At 56.7% G+C, this 21,026-nt stretch overlaps 1 protein-coding gene across 7 annotated transcripts in view; it reads right to left on the reverse strand.

Annotated features, from left to right (window-relative positions):
• LRRC4B (leucine rich repeat containing 4B) overlaps positions 1-21,026 on the reverse strand; it is a 59,326-nt gene that overhangs the window by 23,055 nt on the left and 15,245 nt on the right. Inside the window, exons 1-2 of one of the 7 annotated variants that reach the window (XM_027617286.2) lie at positions 13,946-14,239; positions 276-394 (exon numbers count right to left, since the gene is read on the reverse strand). The exons of 2 other annotated variants lie outside the window; for them this stretch is intronic. The gene's annotated coding sequence lies outside the window, so the exon portion shown is untranslated. 4 more of the 7 variants (XM_027617285.2, XM_027617284.2, XM_027617289.2 and 1 more) reach the window with 4 other exon arrangements.

The raw sequence follows: 21,026 nt of genomic DNA on the forward strand, positions 1-21,026 counted from the left end.
CCTACACCCTTCAAACCCAGGGGCCGGCGCTGCCCTACGGGGCCAGAAATTGCAGCTGGAGAACCCCCAGGCCAGGAGGCCCCCCGGTAGCCTCCCCGGGCCCAGGCCCGCTGCGGCGGCCCTACCTCCGCATCTGTCCCCATCTCTCCTGCAGACAGCCCGCATCCTCCCCCCCCATCACAGCTTCTGCAGCGGCTGGGCCTCCCGCCCCTTCCCTCCTTGCCCTCAGCCGTCTCCGTCCTTGTCCCCCCCCCACCACAGTGAGGGACACTCACCCCGGTGACTCCGCTTCCGCTGGGCCTCTCCCTGGGCCCCAGGCCCCCCACTCCACATGCCTCCAGCGGGCCGGGGGGCTCTGCCTTCCCAGTTCTCCAGGGCTTCCTTTGAGGTCGTGCTGGGGGGGGGCGCAGGGGTTTCTTGGGTCTCCCCGCGCCCCCCCCTCCTCGCCGGTCGCCCTTCCCACCCCGGGGAGGCCCGTCTAGGCCACTGCAGCCATCTCCCCGTCCCCTCCCTGCTGGCCTCCTCCTGTCTCCTACCCCCACCCCCACCTCTACCTCCACTCTCCCCCCACCGCCAGCCTCTTTTCTCTCCCCCCACTGCCCCTAGCCCCCTTCTCTCTGCCGGTCCCCCGGCCTTGTCCCTGTCCACCTCCTGGGCCCCAGGCCCCTCTTCAGGCTCCTCTCACTGTCTCGCCTCCCTCCGGACGACCAGGCCCCCTCTCTCCTTCTCCTCCATCTCCTCCTCACTCTGGCTCCATCCCCATCACCCTCTGGTAGGTTGGGGAGACCGTCTTGGTCAGATTCTCTGTCTGTCCGTCTGTCTTGGTCTCTCTCTTGGCCAGGCTCTGTCTGTCTCTTTCTCCGCGATTACAGTTTCTAGTCACACGGCAGTGCAGAGCCAAGCTGTGCCTCAGCTCCCTCCCTCCCTCCCTCCTCCCTCCTTCTTTCTCTCCTTCTGAACGGGGAGGGCGCCTCTCCTCCCTCCTCCTCGCTCCCCCTTCCCTGCACTGGGAGGCCTCCCCCTCCCCTGCTAATCAAAGGCTCCGTTATCTAATTAACCCATTGGTTCTGGGCGGCAGGGGAAGGTCGGGGAAACGGGGGAGGAAGGTTGCTGGCTGGGCTGCCCTGGGAGGGGGGGTGTGTGGGCTGTGCCAAGCCCGGGCCTCGGGCCTCAGGCCTCATGGCACAGACTTGCTGCATAACCAGGCTGGGCCACCGCCGACCCCACCCCCCACTGCTGCCCACAACCACCCCTCCTGCACCTGTGCCCCCAGCCCAAAGGGCTGACAACCAAGCACAGTCTCCCTGCAGGAGCCACCTCCAGGAGCTCCCCCAAGCCCCTCACCACACCACACAGCCCTTTACTCCTACGCTCATGGCTGAGATACCAGCGAACCTGGGCCAACAACATCGTCACCCAGTCCTCGGCCAAGGGCCAGCCCCCATGCATGCCACAGAGAAACCCAGCCCTAGATGCAGCCCTCTCCCCTGGACCTCAGCCAGAGCCTGAGAACTGCCTCTCCATACACTTCTGCAAAATGGGCAAGGCAGCGCGTTCATTTGTTGGATTCGTCCGTCTGCCCATCTAGCCCACAGATATTTTCTGAGTCCCCACTACGTGCAGGCACTGGTGTAGATGCTGACAAAGGCTGCCTCCACACTCAAAACCCGGACACCCACAGGCCACAGGAGACAAATAGCTATAGTCGAGCACATGGATCAAGCGTCGGCCGGGCTGGGTTTGAATCCTGGGTCTGCTCTTTCCTGACTGTGTGACTTCAGGCCAGTGACTTCACTGTTCTGAGCTGCAGAAGATGCTGTGAAACAGGGGTAATAATGGTACTGGCCTCCTAGGGCCGTTGGGGGCCGCCTAGCTAAATGCTCAGTAACCCATGCAGATCTGACCACTTTTCATCGCTCCCGCCCGCAACTCTCCCTGAGATCAGAATCCTTCCTCACTGTCTCCCACTTCCATCCCCCCCTGCCCTCCCTCCCAGTCTGTTCCTCCAGGCAGCCAGAGGGGTTCTGTCAACATCCGAGGCAGACCCTGCCCCTCCCCTGCTCCACAGCCTCCCAGCTGGGCCAGTCTCACGAGGTACAAGGGCAAGGGACATCATCGTGGTTTACAGGCCCTCTCTCCGCAGGCTGGGCTTCTTCTCTGACCTTTAGCCCTTGCCTCCTCCCCTGCTCACTCACTGACCTCAGGCCACACTGGCCTCTTCACAGTTTCCAGAACAGGCTGCAGACACTTCTGCCCCAGGGCCTTTGCTCTTGCTCTTTCCTCTGTCTGGATGCTAGAGGGTCCCCAGTGTGTGCCTGCCTTCTCTCAGGTCTCTGCTCAGATGTTACCTTCTCAATGAGGCCAACCTGACTGCCTCAAATCACAGCGCACCCTGCCCGTCTCCAGAACCTTCTCTCCTTTACTTTCTGTATAACGTCTGTCACCATCTGGCCTCTTACAAGCCCACACCCGAGGGTAAGCTCCCCAAGGGCAGGTACTGCATCTGTTTTGTGCACAGTTTGGTTCCCAGCATCTATGGTGGTGCCTGGCACATGATAGGTGCTCAGTAAACATTGGACAAAGGAATGAACGAGTAAGTTATCATTACTGTTCGTCTGTATTCCCCACAGACGAACCACGTTCCCTCATGCAGTCACACAGAGACACACTCACCCACCCCTATCCTTCGCTCTGTGCACCCAGCCCAGGACACACTCCAACAGCTGCATGTCTCAAGCTCATACCTCAGACGTCCCCGATCCTGAGGTCCCCCTCTCATCCCAGGAGGCCTGCCCGGTGGAGGCAGCACATCCATATGCCACAAACGCAACTGCCTTCGGCTTGATGCCTGTGCCCACGCCATGGTGCTACCTGGATGGCCAGGTCCCAGATACTATACAGTAGAGTCCCAAAGAGCAGGTCCCCAGAGCAGCTCTTGTGCCCCACTGAACGTCGTGCCCTGAGGAGAGCTGCACCTAGGACACCACCTGTGTGAGCTACACTCCTGCATATTGCTGTGTGCCAAGGAGATGCCTGTCCCCAGCTGTCCCCAGATCCGTCCCTCCAACAGATGGCAGGACTGCCGGCTAGGTACCAACTCCTTGAATAACACCACCACCATTATTGGTAACGTCCACCACGTACGTGGCATTGCCCGAACACCATTCTAGCTGTTATACTTGCAATAACTGTAGTTCTCCCCTCAGCCCTCTGAGAGGGGCTGCTATTATCCCCATTTCACAGATAGGAAAGCGGAGGCACAGAGAGGCAAAGTCACTTGCCCAGCTAGCAAATGGCCTCTCCCTGGTCAGCCTCACCAGAGCAGAAAGGCCCCAGAAACCCCCAAGCTTGTCAGGACAGCAACCACAGTTCCCACAGAAGCCTCCTGGGGGCCATGTTGAACAACGGTCATCCTCCTGCCAGCCTTGCCTCATCGCCACAGCACAGGATGTGACAACGCTACCCTGCTCCACACCCTGCTGGTAGACGTCACGTGACCCGTCAGTGATTTCCCCTGCTTGCCACCTTGCATCCCTAATAGTGATGCGAAGTATTCACTGAGCACCCACGCTGTGCCCAGTGCCGTGCTGAGCACCGCCCACACCTCCAGCCCCTGGCTTCTCCCCGTGGCCTGTTCTCGTGTCCGGTTTACGGAGGGAGAAGCAGATCCAGCGGGCTGAAGACACTGCTTGGTGGTCACGCAGCCTGCAGGGTGGGATGGCTGGGATGGGAAACCAAGGCCCAGAACCTCTCCCCCTCCAACCCCGTGCCCTGGGAGAGGCCTCTCTGCTTGTTCTCCGCCCCTACCTGGTGCAAGGAATGAAGTAGAGCCGGAGAGGCAAGAGGCCCCAAAGAGAGAAGAGGCGTGTAAGGCAGAAAGGGGCAGAGACATAGCGAGAGGAGGAACAAAGACAGAGGCTGGAGACCGATATACCACACGCGACCGTGACCGTGCACGTGAGGGGGCAGGAGAGCACAGAAAGCCTGAGAGGGAACTGAGGACCACAGGAAGGCGTAACAGCCGAGGCCTCACCAGCTTCTCCATCCTCCCCAGCCCGAGCTCTGAGAGATCTCGGGCACTGTGCCTGAGAGGATTCAGGCAGATGGCAGATCGGAAACTCGGGGGCCCAGGGGAGGTGGGGTGAGGAGAAAAGGGAGGCAGGGAACATTCCTGTCAGGCATACTCATTTTTCTGGGGGAAGTTCAGAAGGTGAGAGAAAAGATAGGAAATTGACTGCCATCGCAGCAAGAGGGATGGAGGTTAGATCTAAAGAAGAACTTCCCGACTGTGAGGGACTGGGGCGGAAGTGGAGCCTGGAGCCTGGAGGGTGGAGAGACATCAAAGCCAGAGGGAGCTGAACACTTCTCTCTCTGGATGCCTGTCATGTGCGCGAGGCTGGGAGCTGTTAGGTTGGTGGGGGGAGGGTAGGGGCAGAGCAAGCCTCAGGGATGGATGAAACAACTTCACACGTGTGTTCCTCTGAGCCAGTCCCTGTCCTGAATACTTTTCAAATGAAAGCAACCCCAAAGCCCGGAGAATTGACAGTCCCCTAACTTTTGAGGTGGGGGAACCCTGGGAAAAGGGCTGCCCAGGCTCCTCCTAAGCTGCTGCTGAGGAAACAGGTCGGGGGCTCAGCTCTTGACTCGCCCCAGCCACCACCGCCGGTGACTGGCCCGCAGAACCAGGCTTCACGGACTATGACTTGCTGGGAGGGGGCGGGGTCTCCTCTCCCGTGGTCCCAACTCCCCACACTGAGGCACTGCCTTTCATACACTCATTTCCACAAATATTTACCGAATGGCCCTCACCTCCCACCCTCTCCCTGCTCCAGCCACACTGGCCTCAGGAGGCTCCTTCCACCCCAGGCACATCCCCGACCTGGAGGTTTGGCCCTGCTTTTCACTCATCTACGCGGCTGCCTCCCCAAGAGTCCCGGTTCCAGGGCCGTGGAGAGGGTTTCTTGCCCCGCCGCCACCTCTTACATTCACACTTCCTTCGCTTCCCAGCGCTCGGGGGGCCAGAAGGTACCCTACAGACAGCGATTTGTTCTGTCTATTGTCTGTCTCCCGCCAGAAGGTGAGCGCCCCAGGCAGGAAGTTTGTCCGCCTTGTTCACTGCTGCGTCCCCAGTGCCTAGGACACGCGGGCCCCCGCAAAGCCTCAGTGGACACTTGCAGAAAGAAGAACGAGTGCGCGAGCGCCCCCTACCGTCAGGTCCCCTGCCGCCACTGGGTAGGTGGGGCCAACGAGACCCGTGCTCCTCTGGAGGGAGTTAGTGGTCCAGAGACAAAGGGCTAAGTGAGACAGCACAGGGTGGGGTCCCCGGAACGTCTAGGAGAAGCACCGCCCCTGGCCAGTGGAGGGGAATCTGGAACAGGTGATGTGAAAGCCGAACCTGAGGGACACCTGGGTGGCTCGGTCGTTAAGTGTCTGCCTTTGGCTCAGTTCATGATCCCAGGGTCCTGGAATCAAGCCCCGCATCGGGCTCCCTGATCGGCGGGGAGCCTGCTTCTCTCTCTCCCACTCCCCCTGCTTGTGTTCCCTCACTCGCTGTCTCTCTCTCTGTCAAATAAATAAAATCTTAAAAAAAACACAACAAACTGAACCTGAAGGATGAGCCAGGGGTGTGCTGGCGACCAAAGAACCGCGGGGAGTGCAAAGGCCTGGGGGCCAGAGAAGCAGGTGGGAATCAGGGAGCAGCTGCACGGAGCCCAGTTCATTCACAAAGACGGGAGGCAGGGGTGCGGGGGGGGGGGGGCGCCCGGGGTGGAGGCAGGGGAGGGGTGGGGTCCGCTAGGGCTTGGAAAGACCCCTCTGAGTGAACTGGGGGGAGGCTGAAGGCTGGGGAGGAGCTGGGCCAAGGATCCAGGGGAAGAGGTTGAGGCCATGGTTGGGGCTTTGGGGATGGAGAGGAGGGAGACAATGAAAAGATACAGCAAAAAGGCAAAAGCGGCAGAACTTGGAGGAGATGTAGGAGGTGAGGCAGAGGGAGGAGCCAAGTTCTCCTTAGAGATCTGGGGTCAGATTCTAACAGCCAGGAGAGGAGAGAGGGCGGGAGAGGAGGCCGGGGGTGGTGGAAGAGGACAGGCAGGTCCCTGGACACAGGACCCTCACCCCTAGCCTTTGCTGGTAGCCCGGCAGCCCAGATGTTCCCAGATGTTCCGGGAGCAGTGGTGGAGGGCCCCGGTCAGTCCCTGGCTGTGAGGCCCTCAGTCTCTCTGCTCCTGTTTCCTCCTCTGTAACCCAGGCCGTCAGGGACACCCGGGGGCTGAGGGGCTGCGTGAAACTTCGGGGAGGGGGCCCAGGGCAGGCTCTGGCGCTTTGCAGGAGACGGGCAAGGGTGAGCTAGGACGCAAGGCCTGGCTGGTAAGTGGCTCCAGGCCTGTGTGGCTGCCAGCTTTCTGCTAGCAGCCTTGCTGTCGCTCCATTTCCTCCTCTGAGAAATGGGAATTAATAAGATACCACATGACAAAGGGTTGAGAGGGCGAGGGGCTAGGGGACACGGGAAGGCCTGACGGCAGCGGCTGTCTACCAGCCGGGATAGAACTGTTCCAGGATCTAATGCGTTGCTGTCCAGTGGCGCTCTCTGGAAATGCTTTCTGCACTGGCCAGTATGGTAGCCATGAGCATGTGTGGCTAGTGAGCACTTGCTGAGTGGTGAGCAACGGAGGAATTGAGTTAATTTAATTTAAATTAATCTAAATGTCAATGGCCACACATGGCTGCAGTGGTTACTGTACTGGACTGCTGGTGTGGCTGTCCCAGTGTGTCCGCTGGACCCCAGTCCTGCCTGGAACTGGTTCTGCCGGAGTCCCCCAAGCTTGGGCTCCTTCTGCTCCGATGCCCTGCCTAACGACCTCACGGGGCTCTTACGGGGCTCTCCAGGAGCCAGAAGCAGATTTTACTGAGGGTGAGATGCTCTGCCTGTGTCATCCGAGGCCTCCGGGGGAGGAACTACAGGAGCTCCACTTTACGGTCGGGCATACTGAGGCCTGGGAAATCCTTGCTGTACCCGTGAGCACCCAGACCTGGCAGGCTCCAGGGTGGAAGCTTGACCTCCAGGCCCCTATATTCTGTGCGTACTCTGCGATTCTGTGTGGCCCTGGGATATGGGGGCTGTGTAACGTTGCTGAATTGAATCTACTTGGGGCAGAGCTAGGGGCTGGCCTGGTGCGGGAGGTTTTCAAAATAGAGGTCACTGCCAAGGCTTTGGCAGGAGCGTGTGAGGTGAGTTGCAGGTGGGAGGGATGCGGTGTGAGCCAGCTTGACTGTGGCCTCCCTGGTTCCTTCTCCCCTTGCTGTCCCCTGGAAGGGCAATTTTGCAATTTGTCTTCTACCTCAGGATGTGCATAACTAACTTTAAAAAAGTTGGGAGGGAGGAGGTATGCTACTAACAGTGATAAAAAGTTGAAAACCACTTGAACTGGAGTAGCGTCTCTCGGACAAGTGTCCAGATCACCTGGGATCTTGTTGAAGTGCAAATTCTGATGGGGGTGAGGGGGTACTGTCAGGGTGAGGCGGAGGCGTCTCCCATCCCCGGGTTGCTGGTCCTGGAGCATCCTGCACTCCATTTCAGGATGAATCATGAACTCTCCTCCTCCCTCCCCCCTGCTCTGAGGAAGAGTGTGCTCAAGGGTGGGCTGGACCCTGGTTAGAACCTCAACTGCCATAATTACCAGCCATATAGCCTGGGAAAGGGATATCACTTCTTGGGGCCTCAGTCTGCTCATCTGTGAAAGGGAAAATAGCTAATCTACCTCCAGGGGTGGGGAAGACTCAGTGGTCCGATATCTGTGATGGGTTGGGCGCAGTGCCTGGCACACAGAAAGCTCTCACTGAAATGATTCTCTAACTGTGAACCTCCTCCTCCACCTCCTCCGTGCCATCACACCATCACTCCAGGGCGACGGAGAGCTGGAAAGAGTGCTGGTGTCCTGGGAACTCGGGTTCAAACTCTGACTCGCCACTTGCTCACTGTGGTCCCCCCATCCCTGCCAGGCTCTGTCTGTGAAGATAATGACACCCAGCTCGGTGGGAACTCATGGTGACATGTCCAGTGCCGGGCACTTAAATGACAGTGACATGAAAAGTTATGTATTCTCACTGGATCAGAAGAACAAATCTCTTTCTCATTCTGTGACTCAGTTTCCCCCTTCACATATGTAAACCCAGCATTTCTGGCTGGATCATTTATCAGGGATTTGGGGGCCCACTCTCCTTCCCCCACCAGCTAGAAATGGATTGGATACCCTGTACCTAGCGAGGAAAGCCCCCTGTGAGAATCGGGGTGGGTAGGTCCTTTCCCCTGGGGGCATAATAAGGACAGAAACAAGACTAAGGGGCAGGGAGCCCCGAAGTTACAGGACTGCTAATGTCTCTTTTAAAGTTTAACCTTCTATGAGTCTACTGTTATTAACAATCTGATTATTGTTATTATTAGCAATCCTAATTTCTACTTGGAGGACTCGATGGACCCGCACGGTCCACTCTCTGGGTCTCAGCTGGGGGAAGCAATCCACAAGGGGTGAGGCCCATGCCTCAGTTTGCAGTCCCGGCTGAGCCGCTTCTGGCTGTTGACATTGGGCGAGGGGCCTCATCTCTCTGAGCCTCAGTTTCCCTGTAGGTCTAACTGGGGATGATGATTGTGCTTCCCTTGGAGCTCTACCATGAGGAGCAGATCCACACAGAATGCCAGCATAGAGCCTGGCTCGTGGTAAGCTCTCAATGGATGTTAGCTCTTATTATTATCTCGGGCCCTGTGTTTGAGGGTTCTAGGCAAGAGGGAGGCAAATTTCAGCATTTACTGCCTGGGATTTGCCCCCCGGGAGAGCTGGGGCTGGCATTGCTCTCTGATCTTTGTCTCAGTGTTTGAACAAGGGCTCCAAGGCCTAAGCTCAACTCCTTAGGCAGGAGGATGGGCTGGGGGGGGCGGCTTCGGGGGTCAGAGCTGAGACAGGAAGCTGCTGGCCCAGCTCCGCCTCACCCCCTCTCTCCTCCCCTTCTGGGTCATAGACTGGACCCAGCATTCTTACTCCTTGCAGCCCTACTGGGGACACAAGGGTCGTCCCCTGGGATGGACTCCTGCCTGACCCCCAACTGCAGGGTCCCTTACCAGCCTGTCTCCCAGGCCTCCACGCAGCCCCTCCGCCTCCACCTGCCATGACAACAGTTGCGCGTGTGGGTTTCCAGGCAACAAGGGGGCATTTTGCCACTGTTCTTACTCTTCTGCCACTCCCCTGTCTGGCAGAGCCACCCTACTCTCAGGGACCCGGGAGGGAAGGGAAACGGGCTTCTGCCCAGTGAGGGTGGAGGGCTCCTAACCTCAGAGATGAGGAGGTTTCCTGCACACTACCAGAGAGGAAAGAAAAACTTGCTCCTTATACCCCGAAAGGGTGATGGTGGAGGAACTAATGCTGGGCCTGAGCCCGTAATGGCACCTGCACACCGACCTGGAGGTAGGACCTAATGAAGCCCCTCTGAGAACAGAGCCCCAGGCTCATCACTACGCCCCGTCCTCTAAGACCTACACTTGGACCAGATGAACTTCCAAATATGCGCCCGTACCCCAACACACAGGGAATCCTACCCCTGCCTAGGCGAGGTCCCCACACTAGGGGACAAGTGTGGTCTGTGGCCCGCCCGGGGCTGCCTGCCAGCCCAGGACAGGCTGCAACATGGTGGCTTCATGCAACACTGAGTCTAGAACACTACAAGGGGCCGGTGGTTTCAGAGCTGACCCTAGCCGTGGAGAGCGTGTGTGTGTGTGTGTGTGTGTGTGCGCGTGTGTGTATGCCCTGCACCCTGGTAGTCTTGTGAGTTCCTGCTTTGGGGTGGCAGGGGCCAGGTTAGCCCAAGTAGGGCCCCGTTCCCAAGGGCCTCAGAGCTGGGGCAAAACTGCCAGGGAGGAGGATGGGGCAAGAGGGGCAGGCAGGCAAAGCCCCCGGTCGAGGGGCTCAGTTCTGGAAAGAAACCCAAAGCAGCAGCATGGAGAGAGTGACAGGGCAAAAAACGAGCCACGAGGAAAGGAAACGCCAGGACTGAAAACGCAGCTGCCTATGAGCCAGGCAGGTAAGACAGACGGAGGAGAGTGGGGGGTGGTGGCCGGCAGGCACCTGAGCACGGCCCATGGCTAACCCAGGAGAATTTTTCAAAAGAAGGTGATAATGTGGATGTTTTGTGATGTAACTGGCATAGCACGTTGCATGAGCTTCAAGTGTACAACATAATGATTCGATATTTGTGAAATGATCACAAGAAGTCTAGTTAACATTCATCACCACACATAGTTACCATTGTTTTCCTTGTGATGAGAATGGATTTTTCTGTGAAATCGCTTTTTTTTTTTTTTTTTAAGTTGACCACACACGAGATACTTTGAAAGCGCTGGGGGTAAAGAGCACTCCGGGCGCACAGGACAGCAGGGTAAGTGCTCGGGAAGGTGGGGAAGTGAGCGCAGGGGTGAAGCAGCAGGAGGTGGGAGGACGGACGGGCTGGCGGAGGTGAGGGAGGGCGACACAGAGCCCAGACTGGAAACAGAGGTAGGTTTCACAGCAGATGGGCCCTGAGAAGGAAAGAATGAGGCATAAGTTCAAGGTGGAGCTGGCTAGGCAGGGGCAGGAAGGCACTGGGCTGCAGGGGGAGAAGGGCAGCCCAGGGGGGAGACGATGGGAGGGGGGCTTGATAGAGACAGGACGTCCCCGTGACACCTTATGACAGATGCCTGGCCAGAGGTGGGGAAGGGTGACAGACGGGGCCGATAGTGGAGAGAAGGCTGCCACCCCAGCAGGCAAATCAGATGAGCACAGGCCGGGGGGGGGGGGGGGAGAGGGGCAGAGGAGACAGAGATGAGGACCGTGGCAGGAGCGTGGGGCCAGGGCACTGGAAGAAGCCCCGAAGAGTCCAGTGCCCTCCGCCTCCCAGCACCTCTGCCCGCACCTCCCAGAGATTGTCAGTGGCCCTCTGATGCGGATGTCTTAATTCTGCTGAACTCTCTGACAGCGACGAGACCCCTGGGAGCCCTCTGACTCGGGGAGCATCCTCCCAGCTGCCTCTGGGTGGAATTTAGGGCGACTGTGGGGGTTCAGTGGGGCTGGACATGCAGTCAGCACACGCTTGTACCCCTCGCACCGGGCTGGGGGGGAGGGTGGACGAATTTGTGTGCAAGTGCAGGTCTGCCACTGCATTAGCAGCATATGGGGCTGCATCCCCTGGGCTCCAAGGCCACCTCCGTGCTTCTCACTTTGCGTCTCTGTGCATGTGAGTTCATGAGGTGACCGTGTTTGAGGGCCTCCGACCAGCCAGCATGCTTCTCCGTGAGGTGCTGTCTTTGTCTCTCCCTCTGGGTCTCTGTGTACGAAAGACTGTGCACACGACTCCAGGCCTTTCTCCTGGCCTCTGGCTGACTCTGGTACCGCAGCCCTGTCTGTAACTGGGTCTGGGGCTGCCAGTGTGTGTGTGTGTGTGTGTGTGTGTGTGTGTGTGTGTGTGTGTGTGTGTGTGCGCGCGCGCACGCACGCATGTGCACGCATACCTCTGCCCACACATACCTCTGTGTCTTTCTCACACGCTCCCACCCTCTGCCTGTGGCTGATTTGGGTCCCCCACAGTTAGACATGGTGCCTCTAATCCCCCCTGCACCCCTGGTGGTGAAGTGTTCTCTGGCTCCTTCTTGCCAGCACCGTGGGCCCGTAGGCACTCTCCCTGAGTCTGTGGCTCCCTGTGTCTCTGCCTAGCCCTCTTGTTCTCCCTCTGTGTGTGTGGATGGTGTGTGTTCTCCTGTCTGACTCTTGCTTTCTTTCAGAAATTAAGTGAGTAACTCTGTGTATGTCTGGCTCCGTGGTGATGCACCCTAATTGTGTGTGTGTGTGTGTGTGTGTATGTTTGGGAGTCAGGTCCCCTCTCTCACTCCAGCTGTGACTCTATCTCTCAGGCTCCCACCCTTCCCTCGTCTGAGGGTCTGTCTCGCTGCCTTTCTGCTGCTTCATTCTTGGCCCCTCCTTTCTGACTGCCGTGTGGACAATCAGGTGGCCCCATTGGAGGAGACCCAGGGAAGAGCAGGAGGAAGGCGGGAAGGGGCAGAGGAGGCTGTGAGATGCAGGTTAGAAGGAGCTAGGAGACAGGAGATGCTACAGGAAGAGGGAGGGGCCCATCCTGGCCGTGGTCCTGGGGAGTGGGGAGTTTTTAGGGGGGAGAGGATGCTGCTGGCTGCCTGGACCAGGAGGGAAGCGACTCCGGCTACTCCCAGCTGCCGCTGGAGCCCGAGTTCCTGTCTGGCGGCTGCGCGGCCGGGACTAGGGATGTGAGGCGCATAGCAATGGGGCGCTGCGGAGGCTCCACTGCAGCTCCCAGCTGGGGAGGGGGGTGGGGAGGGGGCTGTGGGGCAGCCCTGAGGCTCCCTTGCCCCTCCCCCTTCCCAGCTGGGCTCTCCCCTGGGGATTTCCCCACCCTGAGAAAGTGTCGTGGAGCCGGGCAGGGAGAAGGAGAGGGTGCTCCAGAAGAGCGGCAGAGGTGGGGGTGGGGAGAGAAGGGTCAAGATGGGAGTGGCAGAAAGAAAGGGGTGGGGGGTGGGCGAGGGGGCATCATGGGCATGGAGATTCAGACCCTGGAGAGAGACTGTCTGGGCTCCTGGCGGGAGAGAAGGGAGGAGCCCATGCAAGTGGGGGCTTGCAAACTTGGGTGGAACCCTGGAGAGAGCCTGGGCGTCAGGCTCCCGGACTGATGAGTTGGAAGGAGGCATGGTTTCAGAGAGGAGGGCCCTAGGACTGGGGGGTCTGGGGTTGGGGGATTCCACGGGCTAGGGAGACAGGGAGACAGGAACAGGGGCTCTCAGTGAGGAAAGGTCATAAAAGGCGATCCCAGACACAGATGGGTATGTGAGAGAGATGCTGGTGGTAGTGCCAGGGAGAGCCCCCCCCACCCCAAGGATCCTAAGCAGAGAGGGAAGAAGACAAGGCGTCCTGAGAAGAACAGAGTAGGAAGTGGGGCTAGAGGAGAGAGGGGCTAAAGTGGGGGTCTCCTGGAGAGGTCAAGGGAAGGGATATCTGGGGGGAGAGAGTCAGAGACGGGGGTGAGAGGACTCTGGAGGGAAGGTGAGGTGCAGTTAGAAGGTCTTAGAAGAGCAGGTGTGAGAGTGGAAAGCCAGAAAATGGGGGGAGGGAGGTCCCCAAGAGGAGAGGGTTAAGGACGGTGTGAGGGAGGGAGGTAGTGGTTCCGTGGAGACACATGCCCAAGGATAGGAGGCCTCCGAAGCAGAATGGGGTCAAGGAAGGGGGTCTTGGGAAGAGGGAGGGACAGGGGTTTCGCTGCCCACCGGCAGGGGTTGGGGGACCCCAGAGAGAGAAGGGCTGAAGATTGGGGAGGGGGTAGTCTCGCTCCCCAGTCACCCCCTCCGTCTTTCCCATTCTCACTTCCCAAACTCCCCGGTTCTCCCTGGTTGCCAAGGCAACCGCTCCTGCCAGGCGCGGTCACCAAGGAAACCCCGTGCCCGCCTCTCCCCCTTACCCATCACTGGCGTGCCCCCCCACCCCAAGCAGCAGCGGTGTGGAGGGTGGGAGGGGCAATGGTGGGGGAAGAACTCGGGATCCCACCCCAGAAAGGGGGCCCACATCTACACCCGGCGAGCCCCCCCACCCTAAGCCTACATCTTCAACCCCACAGCTGGATACGCGTAGCGACTGCCCGACGTACACCACGGCCCCCCCGCCCGTCCCCAAGGCAGCGGCGACCCCCCAACACAGAATTCGCCAGGCCGGGAGAACCCCCACCCGACTGCCTCCCCCACCCGCTTTGGTTCTCCATCAGGCCCCGCCCACTGTCCTCTGCCGCCGACCCCCCCCATCCCGGAGGAGGCCTTAGACCACGGTCCCCTAATTAAGAGAATGCCCCCTACCCACCCTCCGCGGTTCCGCCTCCCGCCCCCACCCGGCGCCCCTCCGCGGCTACTCACAGCGAGGAAAGGGGCTCCTTCTGGGGGGCAGCATGCCCGGCCCGCGGGGGGAGGACCCCCCCAATGAGGCACAGGGATTTGGGGTGCGAGGCCCGCTGCGGGGAGGCGCGGGGGGCGGGGCTGCGGCCGGGCCTGGGTCTCTTGAGTTCTCCCCCCTCCCCGGCTCCTGGATGGGGAGGGGGCTTCCGCAGCGGCAGCGGTGGGGTTCGGGGGGGCCGCTCTGCCTCCTCGCTCGCCCGCCCGCCTGCCGCCCGGCCCGGCGCCCTCGCCCGCCGGCCCGCCGCCCGCCTTCCTTCTTGCCTTCCTTTCTTTCCTTCTTTCTTTCCTTGCTTCCTTCCTTCCAGCCTTCCTTCCTTCCTTCCTCCCTCCTCGGGCCGCCGGCGCCGCTCTCCCCCCACCCCACCCCCCCAGGCCCCGGCCCCGGCCCCGGCCCCCGCCTCGGACGGTGCGGCAGCGACCGCGAGCAGCCGAGAGCGGCGGAGACGGGAGCGGAATACTGATGATGGAGGGGGAGCGGGAGGGAGGGGAGGGAGGGAGCGGGGGGGGGGGAGAGGCTGCCCGGGAAGGAAAGGAGGGGGGAGAGGAGAGAGGGGAGGGTGGGCAGAGAGGAGGAGAGGGAGAGGGAGAGGGAGAGGGGGAAGAGAGGGGAGGGAGAAGAAAAGCAGAGGATGGGTAAGGGAGAGAAAGGGGAGGGACGAGAGGGTGGAGGGGGGAAGGGTGGAGGGGTGGAAGAAACAGGGAGGAAGGAAAAGGGAAGGAAGGGACAAGAGGGAAGGAGAAGAGAAGGAAGGAAATGGACAGAGACAGGGAGAGAGGGGAGGTAAGAGGGAAGGGAAGGAGGAGGAGGAGTGGAGGGGAGAGATGGGGAGAGGGGAGGGGGTCCGCTGTCCTGGACTGAGGGCAAGCAAGGCAGGAGAGACTCCTAGTACACCTTTGGTATACGTTTGCAGACTGAATGCGGAAGGGGAGGGAGAGGGAGATGGTACAGGGGAAGAGGGGCCAGGCAGGGGAGGAGGGAAGAGGCCCCCCCGAGGGAAGTGGCGAGGGGACAGGGACAGGAAAAGGCCCAGGAGCAGGGGAGAGGGGCAAGGAAGGAGGAGCCCCTTGGGGGACCAGGTAGGGAGGGGGGTTAGGTGCTATCTGTTAGAGCCAAGAGCCAAGGGGAAGCTGGCAGGTTGGGGGAAGAGGGCGGGGAGGAACTGAGCTACACAGAGCCCAGAGGACGGAAGATGGAGGAAGACCCACTGCGGGGTAGGGGAGAGGAAAGACCCAGGGCCAGGGAGGCAGAAGACTGGGAGCTGAGGTAGGGGGAGCCCGAGGAGGGACATGCAGGGCGTGCCTTGAACCCCACTGTGTGCCTCCTTCATCCCCCACCCCCAACCCCAGCACCAAGAGAGAAGGATCCTCACATCTTTTCTATACAAGGACCCTGGGCTCTCAGAGGATCAAGGGCAGGATCCAAATCCGAAGTCCTGGGCTCTGGAAAGGGTATTTTGAAGGAGCTAGAGAAGCAGTCGGGGTCCCAGGCCTGGAGCCCCTCCCTGGCCCAGACCCGTCAGGTGGAGGCTCCTGGAAGGGGGCAGAGAACAGAGCCCCACAGCCTCTCCACCCTCATTCTCTCACCCCCCCCCAGGTGTTGGCAGTGGGTGCTGGGGATGCATTTAGAGCTGCGAAGTGACACTGCATCTTGGGTTGAGGGGGGGACTAGGGAGGATGCAGAGGCCCAGAGGTCACCCTGCCTTCTCTCTGCCCCATCAACTCCCCCTTGTCCACTCCCCTCAAAGACTAGAAATTAGGGGTAAAGAAACCTAGAAGGGGGCTGAAAGGAGGAAGCCCCTCCAGGACACTGAATTTCCTTCTAGGTTCTGAAATTAGGGCAGAAATCTCACCTCTTCCTTGCCCCCCTCCCCCACCAAGAAGTCCGGCTACTAACTTGGGACTTAGGGGAGAGAGAAAAGGTAACAATTCCTTTCCTCAGTCCCAGAGTCCCAGAGAGACCACTTCCTTCTCTTTGTCCTTCTTCTGAGAGCCCCAGGGAGGGGAGAGTGTGGCCCCTCCAACGCCATGGGCAGAAATGGGGCACAGTGGGGGCTGGTCTGGGGAAGGAAGGGGCTGGGAGGTGGGGAAGGAAAGTGCCCCAGACAGACAGGTGTAATGAGCCAGAGCCGGAGACAGACCTGGAGTTCAGGAGTGACAAGTGAGGTCACATTTGGATACAGAGAAGCAGCTGTGGGGGTGGGGGATGGTTAACCCGAGGATGTGAGAGCTACAGAGAGGGGAAGCCATGAGAAGAGAGACAGGCGAGGGCCACAGAGCAACAGGTGGGTTGTGAAGCTTTGGGTTCCCACCTGGGTTCTGCTCAAGTCTGGTTTAGGAGACTGGAGGAGTGAGTATGTGTGCACCCCAAAGTACAGCACAGCACAGGCCCAAGGTCACTGGTAACACTGGTAACACGGCAGTAATAACGGCAGCCAGCATGTTCGGCAGGCATACTGCTACTGCGGTCAGATGCTGGGCTGAGCACTTCATGAACATCTTGTTGGCTCCTTACAACTACCCTGAACTTGACTCCTAGGGACGTGGGCCCTGGTGGACACAGGCTATGTCAGCATTAACTCTTTAATTACTAGAGGGTCCCTGGGAGAGGCCAGTGTGAGGAAGCAGGGAAGAATTTCAATGTCTTACCCACCCAGGAGCTTCCAGGCCACAGTCTGAAGCTTTGCCTGTAGGGAATGACTACCCCTGGGTGACCGAAGGAGAAATGGGTTGCATGGAGCACCCCATGTTCACTGAGGAACGGCTCAGTACCTGGCACCCGTCAGGGCCCAGCGAACTGGCTGGAGAACAGGACCGAGCACGGTCCCAGTGCTTACGGGGCTCGACTTCCAGGAGGGAGGTAACCCAAGGGCCTATTTCAGATAAATAAAAGGGGGAGAGGGGCTGGTCGGACGTCGGGAGGACAGATTTGAGATGGTCAAGGGAGGCCTCCTGGAGGAAGCGGCTTTTGAGCCAAGACCTACATGACCAGAAAGAGGCAGCTATGAGGGTACACAGAGAAGCCCCCCACCCCACAGAAGGCATGTGGGGAGCTGAGGCCCTGGGAGGACAGCAAGCTTGGGCTGTTTGAGAAAGAAAACCAGTGTGGCAGAAGACGGTGAGAGACAGGGAGCGTGGAGGACGAGGGTGACAGCGTGCCGGGCTTGGCTCACACACAGTACAGACCTAGACAACACACCCCTGGGCCCCAAACTTTTCCCTAAAGCTTAACTCAGGTGGCAGTCCTGAGTAACCTAAACCCTGACCTGCATTTTTCTTTCATGTTTTCAACACTGACTGGGGCCTATGATGCACCAGAAACCATATTACCTAAGAAGGGGTGGCAGTGACCTGGGAACCCCTGTAACAGTGGAGACTCAAAGATACGTTTACTATTTCAAAAAACTAAATATACATTGCATATGTCCTTTGGGATGGCATTTCAGAGGTTAACCCAAACATCAAATTTCTCTGCTTCAGGCTTTTAAGAAAAAGACTTTTTTTTTTTTTTTTTTTAAAGACAAAATTTGCTAGAGGCACCTGGGTGGCTTAGTCAGTTAAGCGTCTGCCTTTGACTCAGGTCATGACCCCAGCGTCCTAGGACCGAGTTCTGTCCCTCGTCAGGCTCCCTGCTCCTGCTGGAGTGGGGAGTCTGCTTCTTCCTCTCTGCCTCTCCCCCCCCCCCCACCTTGTACTCTCTCTCTCACTCTCTCTCTGTCTCAAATAAATAAATAACATTTTAAACATTTTTTTCTAATCCACTCAGTGTTAACTGCTTGTCTCACCCTGATCAGAAGTTGTGATGGGTAGTTAGGTATACCTTTGATAAAATATGGGCAAAGGAAATGTCCCTTCAATGTATTTTGGTTTGCTCAGAAAACTCTTTCAAAGTGGGATCCATGGGGGACAGAGGTATCACCCCCATTCCACCCAGTGTTCATGTATTCTGTCCAATATACTACACTGGGCAACTGCCATGGGCCTTCACCTCTGCTGGTAAATCATGATCATCACCAAACGTGAGAGTTCTAGAAGGGAGAAACGTCATAGTGGGTGCTAAGCGAGGCCCTAGGCCTTACCCCCAATTCTGCGCTTCGCTATATCTCCAACTCAAACCCTAACCTTAATCCTTTTTTTTTTTTTAAAGATTTTATTTATTTATTTGACAGGGAGAAACACAGCGAGAGAGGGAACACAAGCAGAGGGAGTGGGAGAGGAAGAAGCAGGCTTCCCGCAGAGCAGGGAGCCCGATGCGGGGCTCGATCCCAGGACCCTGGGATCATGACCTAAGCCGAAGGCTTAATGACTGAGTCACCCAGGCGCCCCCCTAACCTTAATTCTTAGGAGAGATGGTGACCACTGGAAGATGAACACAGGGTTGGATGCTCAACTTTTACAGCAGAGGAACATCCTGTTGCCTGCTTGTCAGACCGTATTTCCCAAAGACACCTGTCCCTCTCACCACACGCTCTGATACTCCTCTGCGTGCCACCCCTTGGACCGGGAGGGCTTTTGTGACTTTTTTGGCCAATGAAGTATGGCAGCAGTAATCCATGTGACTTCCAAGACTAGGTCATAAAAGAGATGAAGCTTCTGCTTTATGCAGGAATATTCACTCTTGAGCCTTTGGTGGCTATATAAGCTAATGGCCTACCCTGAGGCTGCCATGCCAGGAAGAAGCTTAGACTGAGCTGTGCAGAGAAGCCACAGAGAGAGGCCTGACACTACCCGAGCAGGGACCGATGCCTGGCCAACACACAGCTGCTTTAGCTCTCCTGTCACAGTGCTCGCCATGGTCTCACTATGTCCACCTTAGAGATCCAGAGCCAGAACTGCCCAGAGGAGTCCTTCCCAAATTCTTGACTCACAGAGACCTTAAGACATAATAGAATGATTTTGTTGTTTTAAGCCACTACTTTTTTTTTTAAGATTTATTTATTCATTTATTTGAGAGAGAGAGCGAGAGAGTGAGCACACAAGCACAGAGGGAGAAGGAGAAGCTGACTCCCCACTGAGCCCAGAGCCTGATGTGCCCCAAGCCACTAAGTATTAAGAGTCATTTGTGGGACACCTGGGTGGTTCAGTCGGTTAAGCATCTGCCTTCAGCTTGGGTCATGATCCCGGAGTCCTGGGATCAAGCCCCACATTGGGATCCTTGTTCGGTGGGGAGCCTGCTTCTCCCTCTCCCTCTGCCTGCCGTTCCCCCTGCTTGTGCTCAATCTCTCTCTATATTAAATAAATAAATAAATAAATAAATAAATAAATAAATAAATAAATAAATAAAATCTTTTAATTAAAAAAAAGAGAGTGATTTATTATATAGCAATAGATAATTACAACAGTCAGCAACATGGACCACTAGCACCATAGTTCTTTCCCAGACAGGGCAGTCTCAAACCATCTGCTTCACCAGTGGTTGAAAGTTTATCTGAAATAAGCATGTATCCCTCTCTGGTCTTAGTTTCTAGATATTATTCCCCCACAAAGAGCCAGACGCCTTGGAAAAGCAACTACTTCCAGGTTTGGGGGAGGGCAAGTACAAAGTAAGCCTGGGACATCTCTTGCACCAAAAAGACAATGAAGTGCTCCAAGTCTAATGGGATCACATTAAAAGGACACAGGAGCCAGCCTGAAGGGGTTCTACTGGCAAAAGTTGGGACAAATCGAGCACCAAAAGGAATGACTATGACAGTAACATGTTTTGTGTATGTCACACACATATCTATCATATATAGATTTGGCAGGTATGATGATCTATACCCATGACAGAATGGTAAGCACTAGTTTGGAGCCCCAGATTCATTCCTGCAAGGATCATCAGAATATTCACATGTTGCTAAAGTCTCACCCTACAGATTACTCATACCTTTCTAATGGAGAAAAATAGTGGTCGGCACCTTCACAAAGCTATGAAAGCATCATTAATTGTGGGACAACCTGGCCTATGTGTCTCCTGAAGTAATGCAAAATGAAGAACAGCATCATTTATGAAGCCTCCTCGCCAAGAATATTTAAATTGAATGTAATCAAGCCTCAAGAGCCCTGGTTCCCAAACTGTATGCTGAGGCACCCTGGGGGAACTGCAGCAAATTCACGGTAGTGCTGTGCTGGTAAATGATTAACAACCAGTTCACTGGGAAAAAAAGCAGTCACTGAACACTGTGACATCAACATTCAGTTGAAAAGAGATGCGCTGTGCCTTCTTCTTTCTTGGAAAGCCAGTACTGGCTGCCTCCTGGTTATAGGATATTTAGAGTTTTCAAGTGAAACAGTGGTACTTGATATCCATTAGACACCACCTGCCCTACTAACCCTGAGGTAGTTCACAGTTTCAGCATTAGATTTGCGCTACATTTTTTGGACGATAGGTCTGTGTGAAGCTGGGTTTTTGATAGTTCTGTCATTAAAAGCAAACACTGCCCTGAAAAACCTTCGGGAACAGTATATAAAGGTGGTGGTGACCAGAGTGATCCTGAAGTTTGAGACAATGTATATTGCCATCCCGTTAGTAAGTAATTAGTGTTGTTTAAGAATGAAATACAATATTTTCCTTTCAACTTATGTGCACTACTTTTTCAACTGGTGGTAAGTTGTGAGGACATAAATACTTCTTAAGTCGTATGTGTATAACTACTTAATAAACGGGAGTTTTAGCTAGGTATTTCTTTTGAGCCTATGTGCACTGTGAAAGATTACTGAGACACTAAGGCCCTGAAGATGTTCAGGAACTTCTACTCCAGACCGAATTTCCATCTTATAGAAAATAGGATAGAGGAACAAGCTAAAAGACACCATGGAGAAACAATGAGAAACAAATTGGGCATTTATAAAATAAGCAGCCCAGTCTCTTCAAAAAGTCAAATCATGGAGGAGATAGACCAGGTTGGAGTAGTTGCTCGAGATTAAAAGAGATTAAAGAGATATAACAACCAAATGCAATGTATGAAACTTGCTTGAGTCCTGATTTGAAACATTTTTTTATAAGCCCTAAAATCTCTGGGCAGCTGGAAACATGTGAATTTGGTCTTGATCTTAGAAACATTAA

This window comes from Zalophus californianus, chromosome 17 (assembly GCF_009762305.2).
Source record: "Zalophus californianus isolate mZalCal1 chromosome 17, mZalCal1.pri.v2, whole genome shotgun sequence".
Taxonomy (NCBI): Eukaryota; Metazoa; Chordata; class Mammalia; order Carnivora; family Otariidae; genus Zalophus; species Zalophus californianus.